Source organism: Balaenoptera physalus (assembly GCF_965194825.1).
Source record: "Balaenoptera physalus genome assembly, chromosome: 20".
Taxonomy (NCBI): Eukaryota; Metazoa; Chordata; class Mammalia; order Artiodactyla; family Balaenopteridae; genus Balaenoptera; species Balaenoptera physalus.
In genome coordinates, this window is record NC_138901.1 from 62,374,957 (window position 1) to 62,386,509 (window position 11,553).

At 51.0% G+C, this 11,553-nt stretch overlaps 1 protein-coding gene across 1 annotated transcript in view; it reads right to left on the reverse strand.

Moving 5' to 3' along the window:
* CDRT4 (CMT1A duplicated region transcript 4) overlaps positions 1–11,553 on the reverse strand; it is a 42,030-nt gene that overhangs the window by 22,177 nt on the left and 8,300 nt on the right. The window lies entirely within an intron of this gene.

Genomic DNA, 11,553 nt, shown 5'->3' on the forward strand with positions numbered 1-11,553 from the left:
TGTTCCAATGACACTTCTTCTGGGAGGCCGACCAGCCCCCTAGGTGGGCTTACGCCTGCCCCTCCTCTGTCCTCCCAAGTGTCCTATCTGTGCCTCATCTACCAGAGCCATTTATCCCATTGTGATGACTTGGTATAGGGGTCTCTCTCCCTGGGCTTGCTCACCTCGTTCTGATCGCCTCTGGTCCCCACTTCTCCCACATGGAAGCTTCTGAAAGTCCCTGGCGTGGCTCATTTCACAGGGTTTCTGAAAAAACAGTTTGAGGAAGGCAAACTGGCAAAATATACTATCATGTAACTACCATGGATGGTTTGAGGGAAAATGAACAGTTGAATATACAGGAAACTGTTGCCTATGGTTAAAAGAGAACACAGGGAGATCAGCTCGATGGTTTGTGACCACCTAGAGGGGTGGGATAGGGAGGGTGGGAGGGAGGGAGACGCAAGAGGGAGGAGATATGGGGATATATGTATATGTATAACTGATTCACTTTGTTATAAAGCAGAAACTAACACACCATTGTAAAGCAATTATACTCCAATAAAGACGTTTAAAAAAAAAAAAATAGCAATGATCAGTTCCCCAGAGATCAAGAAAGAAGTCTTTTGAAATCAGGGAGAAATATTGTGCTACTCGTTTCAAATGAATCTTTCTAGGCACAAATATACACAAATAGTGCACAGCGACCCGTAACTGCCATCCACACAGAAAATATGTGTGGGTAACATGCCAGGAAATTCTGAGGTACTGACAAAAGGAGTTTTTGTTGAGTCAGAAATCCAGTTAAACAAGGGCTTTAATGTGTGTCTTTGGCACGGTGGAGGGATGCATGGAATACTTTTGCAAGCCGGGAACGGGCCCTCCACGGCGTGTGCTGGGTGGACGCTCTCTCCCAGCGAACGCCCGGCCCTGCCGACCCGCCCTCGTGCAGCCTTGCCGGAAAACCAGCTCTCCCCTTGCTGCTTTCGCGTTTCTGCGATCTTATTGTATGTGTATTTCAATATCTCCGGAAGGCGACATACAAGAATTAGCCAAAGTTCCTAACGGGACGAGGCTGCCTCTGAAATCACTGTTTGGAGTAAAGCATAGAATTAAGACCATGAGTGCAGAACAGGCAGCTGCTGCTCAGCTGTGTGACCCGAGACGGGGTACCTAAGCCTCCTGAGTCTCAATGATCTCCTCCATAAGGTAGGGTCAGGGACAGGAACTCTCCTGCCATGAGGATGCTGTCGTGAGGTGTGTCGTGTAAAGCATGGCGCACGGGGCCCGGGCGCACGTGAGGGTGACCGGTTGGACTGTTCTCACCCTCGTTAACACGCAGGACTGCGACATCCGCGAAGACGCTGGAGCGGGGGAGGGGGCAGAATGGGCTCAGGGTGGGGGGCCCCCCACACAGCTGCTGCCACACTCCTGTCCCAAAGTCTCACTCATCTCCCATATCCGCCCCACTCCCAACAGCTCCGCTTACACCATCTGCTGACGGAAAGGACGCCCTCTGGAGGTGACCCCCGAGGCTGGCAGCTCTGAGGCATGGGGTCCACCTGCAGCCACATGTGTTCAGATGCACAGACAGGTGCACGGCCCTGAGCCCCGGGGGTGAGGAGGGGTCTATGACCTACACACACACAAACGTGCACATGCGCACGTGAACACACGCCCCATGTTAAGTCTGTGACATCCCTGGGCATGCCCGCCGGGTGACCCTCAGCTTCGACACCCCTGGTCTCAGCAGAGCCCTGTTTCTCTTCTCGGGCCACCGCAGCTCCGGCCTAGAATGACTTAATGAGCAAACCAGGGCCAAGGAGTCTCGCCAGATTCCTGCTGGGAAGAATCTAGAGAACTGGGTATGCGAGCAGCTTAAAGGGGATGCGGAGTGTTTGTTTTAATTTTACTGGAGTATAGTTGATTTACAGTGTTGTGTTAATTTCTTCTGTACAGAAAAGTGACTCAGTTATCCACATATATTCTTTTTCATATCCTTTTCCATTGTGGTTGTCCATTCACAGAATACTGAATGGACCTAGAGATTATCATACTAAGCAAACTAAGCCAGAAAGAGAACAACAAATACCAACTTCACTTCTTCTGTCCAATCTTGAGCAGGTTACTTGATTCTTCCGAACTTCCGTTTCTCTGTGAGAAACACCCTGCCTCAGGGGATGTTACTCAGATCCAATTAATTCAGGTAGAAGGATTTCATGGCTAGTAAGCTCTTTCTAACCATCTGCTTTTGTAGAGAAGACCAGGAATCCTGAACTAATGGTATAAACTTCCCTCTCGGGTGTATGACCGGGGCTCGTGTTGGTAACAAGAATACGATGTAACATTCGCACCCAAGGCAAGAACTAGGTAAGTTCCAGAGAGAGTAGCAGTGTCGCAGAGCTTTATCCAGACAGTGGCAGAGACCACAGCGGGGGTGGCTGGTATGGATGCTGCCTGAGGCTCATTCGCTTTCCTTGGGGTGGAGGTGGGACGGGAGCGGAGAGTGGAGTGTAAGTGTAGCCAGTTTAGAAGCTCCGAATCACTGGCCCCTGAGAAGTCTTTAGAATGCTGCGTCTTACCCCCAGGAGGAGCAAGGATGACCGTGGAACTCGTTTCCCTCTGCCCCTCATAGCCACGGGCTTATCAGAATAAGTGTGGGGTGGCAGAGCCCATGGGCTGAACAGACTCAACCGCAACTGTGCCCACAGGCCTCGGTAGGCAGCCTCCCAGATGGCCCGTAAGAATCCCCCCTCCTGGAACTCACATCCTCTGAAACCCCCTCCCCCTGCATCTAGCGACTCACTTCTAACAAATAGAATGTGGTCAAGTGATGGGACATCACACCGCAGATTAGGTTACACAAAAACCTTGGCTACCATCTTGAGCTTGCTCTCTGTCTCCCTCTCTCTCTGTCTCTCTCTCTCTCTGTGTCTCTGTCTCTGTTTATCTGAGGGAAGCCAGCTGCCCTATTATGAGCTGCCCTACAGAGAAGCCAGAGGCAAGGAAGTGAGGGGCGTTTCCAGCCAACAGCCAGCAAAGAACTGAGGCCCTTAGTTCAACAACCTGTGAGGAACTTAATATCGTCAATAACCACACGAGTGAGCTTGGGTGGGGACCCTCCCAAGTTAGCCCTTTGGATGGGACCACAGCCCTGGCCAAAACCACGACTGTGCCCACCCCTATGGAGAGACCTGGAGATACAGGCACAGTTAAGTCTCACTCAGATTCTCGACCCACAGACACTGTGAGATAACACGTCTGTTTTAAGGAACTAAGTTTGGGGGTAATTTGTTACACAGCAAGAGATAACCAGTACAAGGCCCTTATCAGACTTTCCAGGAAGGATCCTAGTCCTGAGACTGAACAGAGACGTGGAATCTGCCAGCCATGGGAGCAATTCCTCTGCATGGTTCCCCCTTCCGCTCTGCCCCCGTCTCGGGGGGGACAGTGCAATTCCTGCTACAAGGGAACACATGCACGTAAAGGATTCATGGCTATCAAACACCACGGAAATGAAGCCATCCTCTAACAAAGCCAGTTTCAACAAGGCCATCTCAACACTGTGGACACACTGCTGTGGCCGGAGGGATCAGGGTCGGAGTGAGGGACGGGGCAGGGTGGAAAGCGGGGCCTCAGAGATGGTGCCAGGGTGCTTTTCCCGCACATTCTTGAGAGGTTCAGGAAGCAGAGCTTTTAGTGGTTTGTTTTTAAGACCAAGGAAAAATGACTTTGGCATCAAAATGGCTTTGTGAAAGCAGCTAGATTATAAAGTCAAGTTCTATCGAGCCACTGTTTTATCCACCCCCCTACATAAATACTGTTTGGGCTCTGGACCTGGCTGGATGGCCACCCATCTTTCTCTCCTACTTGTGCGTGCATGAGCGCACGTGTGTGCACGCACGCACCCACCCACTCACACACACACACACAAACACACACACACGTACGCACACCATAAAAGGGATTCAAGAGTAGGATTCCAGGGTTTGCGAGCACAGGGTGAGAAGGCCGGGGGTTTCAAGGCCACCACCTGCCGCCTGCCCGATGTGGATTTGGGCTGTTCCAGTTCAAGAGGCTGAAGGGCAGCTGCCCCGAGGCTGGGGCTTCACCCAGGGCCCCACAGAGAGCAAGTCATCGTCGATAAAGAATGGAGGAACGGGTTATTGTGCTCGAAGGGAACAGCGCCTTTATCTTTGAATTGATCCCGTTGGTTTCCCGAAAGTCTCTGTATCTTTACTAAAGAGAAGAGAGTCTCCACGGCCCTGTGTAGTTGTGTGGTCGTCCTGCTCAGTAACAAACGACCGTAATAGTCACAGGTTATCACAGGCACCTACCAGCTCGGTTCTGAGACCCGACCAGCTGTGTTGGGGTCTTTCCAGCCCAGCTCTCTAGGCCTCATCTCACTAGATTTCTCTATGAAAATAAGGGTTCCCCGCCTCCCCCCCACCAACCCCCAGTGCTGACCTCTTCCCCACACAGCATGCCAGTTTCCCAACATCCCACCAAATGAATTCCTTATGAGCCCAACTTCTGGGTTTATCTTAGCTGAGAAGACACAGCAAGCCCTGGCCTCCAATACTCAGCTGGTTCTCCCTTCCCGCCGCGTTTCAGAAGAGAAAGCTCACTTTGCCCTCTAGGGCGGGAAATGCGAAAGGCAGGGCGCACAGCTGGGGCGAGGCCGCCACCAGCCCCTTGCGGGCAGGCGCAGCGCCCACAGGGTGGCTGGCGGTCTTTCCATCCGCCCATGGAAATTCTAGACACAGAAGGTGCCCGGACGAGCCTGCTTTCACGCCCTTGCCAACTGCCGTAAACCTGTTTCTGTCCCGTTGGAGTTGCGACATGAAGCCAGAAATCTGGAAGAATTTAACACCCAGTCGGTTCAGACAGAGGAAAACATTGTTCAGAGTCAACACTGGAATCCCTCCCTCATCACCCAGGAATGTAGAGCCAGAGGGGAGGAATCAGCAGCTTCTCAGCGCGGCTCTGCTAGGGCTGCCACAGCGGGAGGGCCAGGAGGGGCTGTGGTCCAGCCTGGAGCCCGGGCCGGGGGGCTTCTCCCTTCCCTGCCTCAAACCTGGGCCTCGGCTCCAGAACCCCCGTTGGCCGGCAGGACCCTGCCCGCCTGCAGAGGCCTGCACGTCTGTGAACTTGGGAGGGGCTGGAAGAGGCAAAGGGGGGACCTGGTGGAACCCAGAGGGGCTCAGGATGCTCTGGGATTTTCCATTTCCTTCAGCTGCGCAGGCCGTGAAAGAGTCACTTTTCCTCGAGGAAGAAAGGAGGCTCTGTGTGCACGGCGAGGGCGCAACGCCCGCAAGCTGGGGCCGCGTGTGCCGGGCGGGCTGTGGACGCCGGCATCCACCTGGCCCTGGTGGAGCCTTGACGGACTCCATCTCTCAAAAGCCCCCGGCCGGGCCCCACCCCGTTTCCTCCGGCCCTGGAGCGGGGAGGCGAGGGACTGGCTTTCCCCAGGGCTACATGGGGGTCCCAGGAAGAGGGCACTGCGTCACCACGTCCCTCTGCCTAAAATTCTGCCTAAAGTCCACCCGCGAACATGCAGGCCTCACCTGAACTGCTAACGTTTCTGACAGTCAAGGTGAAGGAGGAAACCTGCGAGTCGGGAAGGCTTCAAGAAGGTGCAGAGTCCGAGGACGGCTGCTTCGTCGCAGGAAGCTCTGGTGGGGCTGCCAGGGAGCTTGGGGGCAGCAGCAAAGCTGGCGACGGCCGCCCTGCGCGTCCCTGAGCCTCACCACAGCCCTCACCCCACTCTTCGGCCCTGAGGGATCCACAGAAGGCATAGTTAAATGTACTTACTGATGCCTCCCACTGATGCCTTCCCTGCTCTCAGTGAGCGTATGACCCAGCCCAGAGGTCACCAAGGGTGGTCCAAGGGCCAGCAGCTGCATCACCTGGAAGCTTGTTAGAAATGCATCTTCCCTGGTCCACCCTGGCCTAGTGCATTGGAAACTCCGGCGTGGGGCCCGGGGACCTGTAGTTCAACAAGCCTGCCAGGTGATGCTGGCGCCCAAGAAAGTGCTCATCTGCCACCTCCCGCCCGCTGGGTAACAGAGAAAGACTGAAAGGTTGATATTTGCTCCCGGGAAGTCGGAGAAATGGTGTGTGAATGTGTGTCTAGACTCAAAACTGCTGCACCAAACTCTGGTGTCAGTGGAAATTTTGATTCCGGTTTTAGAAACACTCTTTCCACCTCAGTTCGATCCCCCTTTACGGGTGGTTTCTAAAACTTTACTCCGAAGCCGAGGCAGGAGCAAGAAAACAGTGGGATTTCTTCTCGCTTGGAGCACCACCAGCCCTGGGCCATAGCAGCTCCCTCCAGAGGCCACTTTGAGGGGCTGGAGGCTCTGCTGCCCCCGGGGCTCCCGCCTCACCTAATGCTTGACGGGCAGCAAGGAGAGGATACAACCAGATTCTCTAACTGAGCTGATCTGTAAATTGAATTACCAACGGATAAAGTAAAATTTCATTCGTCCTGCTGGCAAATGACCCCCACATGGCCAAAGTCCATCATCTACGTTGTAATTTGGTACTTGGCTTGTCTGTTGGCAGCAATGGAACCTGCGGCCTCTCTTGAAACTCCCCCTTCCCTCAGCCCCATCCCTCCACTCTCTCCCAGTTTCACCACCTCATGACCTGCTCTTTCCGGCTCCTTGTCAGATCCTGCTCCCCCCCCCCCACGTGCTCCACCTTTAAAGCGAGAGGCCCGGGGCTCTGTCCTGGGCTCCCCTTCCTTTCCCCATCGGCAACCCTCTCCCAGGGGGACCCCATCATGGTGCCATGGCTGCCACCTATGTGTCCCCAGCCCTGGGCTCTTCCCTGAACGCCAGGCTCAGACGTCCTACCCCACCCTCCCCAGATGTTTTATAGGTGCCTCACAACTACCCTGTTCAAAACTGCTCAGAACTACCCTGCTCTGATACACACACACACACACACACACACACACACACCCCAAAACCCGCTCCTTCATTGGTCTTCCCCATTTCATTTAAGGGCACCACCCACAAACCATTTTCACAAAAAATGAGTCTTTTTTTTCTTTCCTTCATCCTCAAGATTCAATTTATCAAGTCACGTTAACTCAGCCTGTAGAAGTATCCTGAATCCCTCATTTTCTCTCCATTCTACTATGATGGTAAGTACTGCCGCAGCCGCTGCTACTACTGCTTCTCCTAGTGACAGTAATAATAATAATAATAACAACAACAGCTCACAGCGTGGATGCCCGTGTTCTACACGTATTAACTCACTGAGCCCTCCCAACAAGTGCAGGACTTAAGTGCTACTCCTGTCCCCTCTCACGGAGGTGCAGTTGAGGCAGAGGAGCTCAGGGACTTGATCAAAGCCGTCCGTCCTCCAAGGGGGAGCTAGGACCTGGGCGCTGGGGAGCCGGCACCGGGCTCCCAGCTGCCACAGGATGCTCTCATGACCTCTGACTGGCCTCCCCGCTCCTACCCTAGTCTCCATACGATTTACTTTATACACCCAGCAGCCTGAGTGGTCTCCCCAAAACATGCACCAGGACCCATGTCGCCCCCCAACCTAGACATGCTTCCCCCAGGATTCCACAGAGTCCTGGCAGTGAAGCCCAAACTCCGACCAGGACTGCCTCTGCCTCTGCCTCTGCCTCTCAGATCTCTATCTCTCTCCCTCTCTATCTTTCTGTCTCTCTCTCCCTCCTTCTCTCCCTCCCTCTCTCTCTCTCCCTCTCTCTCTCCCTCTCTCTCTCCCTCCCTGTCTCTCTCCCCACCTCTCTCTTTGAGAATCACTAGCTTGGACGATTTCCTGGCCCCAGGCGACCACGAATGTACTCTGTGGGAAGCTGTGTGCCACTCGCTCTGATAGAGACGTGGCTGATGCTGTGAGAAAGGACCACCCAGCTCACCTGGGAGAAGAAAGAATCAGAGGGACTTCTAGGAGGAAATGGCACCTGAGTTTAGTTCTGAATAACATGTAGGCATTACGGAGACAAGGGAAGAAAAATAGGAAATGTGAGTAAAAGCAGGAAGTAACATGACATGATTCTAAAAGTTAAAATCTATTTCAATATTGCTAAGTGTAAAGTATAAAACCAAGATTAGCTGAAGGTAAGACTGAAGCCAGCACCAGATTCCAGTCTCTTGAAAGATGAGTAGCAGGAAGCCAGGATGAATGAGAGCAGGTGAGCCTGACATACTCAGAGAACTTCAAAAACTTTGGCCAACATATAGGGTGCACATAGGTGGATGGAGAGGGTCGTAGGGAGAAGTGAGTTTGTAAACAGGCAGAAGCCAAGCCCTGAAGAGTCCCACCCTGGGGCTTTGTGCTACCTGTTTCCTCTGCCTAAAACATTCATGCTGCAAAGTTAGATCTTCACCTTGCAGGCACCATGGTATCTGTTGAATGACTTTAAGGAGAGAGAAGCATTATCAGCTTGGAAAGATCCCTGAGGCAGAGACCTACGGCCGTCCACCAAGGGTTTGTACTTCCTGTCCTGAGTGTCAGCCTGACGCTGGGAATCAGTTGCCCAGCCAAGAACTCTATTTCCCCCACCTTGTATCCATCATAAGGTAGAGCCTTATGTCTGAGTTCTGGCTATGTGAAGACCTGGCCCATGAAAGCACCAATGTAACCCTCCATTCTCTTTCTTTCCCCGTTCATAGGCTAAGAAGCAAAGGAATCCAAGGTCCCAGGAGATGCAGAGCCACAAGATAGAAGGAATCCTTGGACCACCACATGGCAGTTGACCGCAAAACACCCAACTGAATTCTACAGGAATGAGAAATGAACATCTATTGTGTTAAGTCCCTGATACGTGGAGAGTTATACACATATAACATCTCGGGATATCATAATAGATTCCTGTGGCTTTGCTATGATAATGAACTGGAGGCCAACACGACTGGCAGAGGGAGATCAGTAAATAAGCTGTTTAGCAACTGGGGGAAAAATTATGAGAAACTGAAGCAAGTTAGTGGCAGTGAGAATGAACAGAAGGGGACAGAAGGTGACCACAACTAACTATAAGGATGAAGGAGAGAGTGGAGTCTAGGAAGATGCTCGGCTCTCTGACTTGGGTGATGGAGACAAGCAAAAGAGAAAGAGAGGGCTTCCCTGGTGGCGCAGTGGTTGAGAATCTGCCTGCCAATGCAGGGGACACGGGTTCGAGCCCTGGTCTGGGAAGATCCCACATGCCGCGGAGCAACTAGGCCCGTGAGCCACAATTACTGAGCCTGCGCATCTGGAGCCTGTGCTCCGTAACAAGAGAGGGTCATGGAAGATCATTTTTCCACCGGAGGCGGTGGGGGGGGGGGTGCGGGGGGGTGGTGGTGGAAGGTTCAGGCAGTAACGCGAGCGATGGTAAGCGATGGGGAGCGGCAGATGAAGCTTCGCTCGCTCGCCCGCCACTCACCTCCTGATGTGCGGGCCAGTTCCGAACAAGCCACCGACCGGTACTGGTCCACAGCCCAGGGGTTGGGGACCTCTGCTTTACAATAAACTGGTGAACATCAGTAAAGCATCTCCTGAGTTCTGTGAGCAAACCTAAGGAAGAGGTGATGGGAACCCCCAAATTTATAGCCAGTTAGTCAGAAGTAGAGGCAGCCCCTTGAACTGAAGTGGGGCAGTCTTGTGGGGCTGAGCCCTCCATCTGTGGGATGTGATGCTCTCCAGGTAGACAGCATCTGAATTAAGTTCATTTGTAGGACACCCAGCTGGGGGTGGAGGATGGAAGAATTGTTTGGTGTGAAACCTCATACACTTGGTGTCAGAAAAAAGACACCACAGAGATGGACATGCCGAAGCCACAGAAACGTCAAGAAACTCAAGGACCAAAGAAGCCTGTTGACGTTGACCCTAGGAGCAAGTTTGAGGGCGATTCCATAAGAGGACAGGGTGAAAGCCAGAATTTGGAGAGCTGTGGAGCTCATGGGAAAGGTGGGCGTGAGGAAAGGACTGGAGTAACAGATGTAAAGGGAGGCCCGTGAGTGCCAGCACTGCCACCAGAGGGACACGCTCCGTGTCATTCACTCCTCATCGCTGTACACCTATGACATAGTGTCCCTGTTCTGTAGAGGGAGAAATGAGCCTCAGAAACATCAAGCAACCCTCTCAAAGCCCTACATTTGTCAAATGCTGAGGTTAGGATTCAAAACCAAGTCAATCTGATTCTAAAGCCAGCGCTCTTAACTAGTGAACAGCTGCCTCCCACCCACTATCCACGGATGCCGAACCCGCAGATACCGGGGCCAACCGTAAGGAACTTGAGCATCCATGGATTTTGATAACCACGAGGGGTCCTAGAACAATCCCCCACACACACGGAGGGAAGACTCTGACTGCATGTGTAGAAACCCAGGTGAATCTACAAATAAACTATTAGAATTAGTGAGTTTAGCAAGCTTGTTCGAGGCAAGGACAACCAAAATCATCTGCATGTCTATATACCAGCCAGAAACAAATGACTAAAAAGATACTGTTTACAATTGCTTCAGAAATGCCAAAGCCAGGAATAAATCCAACAAAAGATGTGCAAGTCCTCTCTGTAGAAAATTATACATTATTGAAAAAACATGTTTAGAAATCTAAATAAATGGAGGGATATGCCATGTTCACTGTAAAAATGTCAGTTCTCCTAAATTGGGCTGTAGATTTGATGTCATCTCAACCCATCTAAGAGTGTCTGCAGAAACTCACAAGCTGATTCTAAAATGTGTTGAATATATGGACATAGGGCAAGCTAAGAATAGAGAAGGTAATCTTAAAGGTGGACAAACCTGAAGAATGCATTATGCTTGAGTTTCAAAACTTATAAAGCCAGAATAATTAGGACAGTGTAGAACTGGTACACAATTGATAAATAGACAAATGGCATAGAATAGAAAGCTCAGAAAAGACCCACTTCTCTATGGCTCTGCAGAGCAGTGAGTGAAGAACATTATTTTCAAAAATGCTGCTAGATCACTTGAATAATCATGTGGAAAAATCATTACATTTAACTCTTACCCTCTCACAGTACCCAAAAATCAGTTCCGGGTGGGTTGTCCTTCTGTATGTTAGAAGTAGGACAATAAAACTTCTAGAAGGTAAAATGAGAAACTATCTTCATGCCCTCAATGTAGGAAAAGATTTCTTAAAGTTAAGAATTTCTGTTCACTGAAAGATACCATTAAGAGAATAAAAAGGTAAACCTCGGTGTGGAAGAAGACTTTTGTAGTCCATATGACAGAAGAGGGTTTATACACAGAGTATATTTTAAAATTAAAAAAATCCCTATAATCAACAACAAAAACCAAAACCAAAAAAATAGAAAATTGGTCAAGAGACTTTAGGTATTATCACAAAAGATGATATTCCAAATGGCAAAATAAACAAAGGAAAAGGTACTCAACCTCTGGTAAATTCACATTAAAACCACAATGAGATAGCACTATACCCCACCATATGAATGGCTAAAACTTTTTAAGCTGACAAGTAGAAAGAAGACGTAGCGCAATGAGAAAGCTCATAACTGCCAGTGGGAATGAATTTGAAAACAGTTGGACCTCATCTACTGAACACAAACATACACCCACTCTT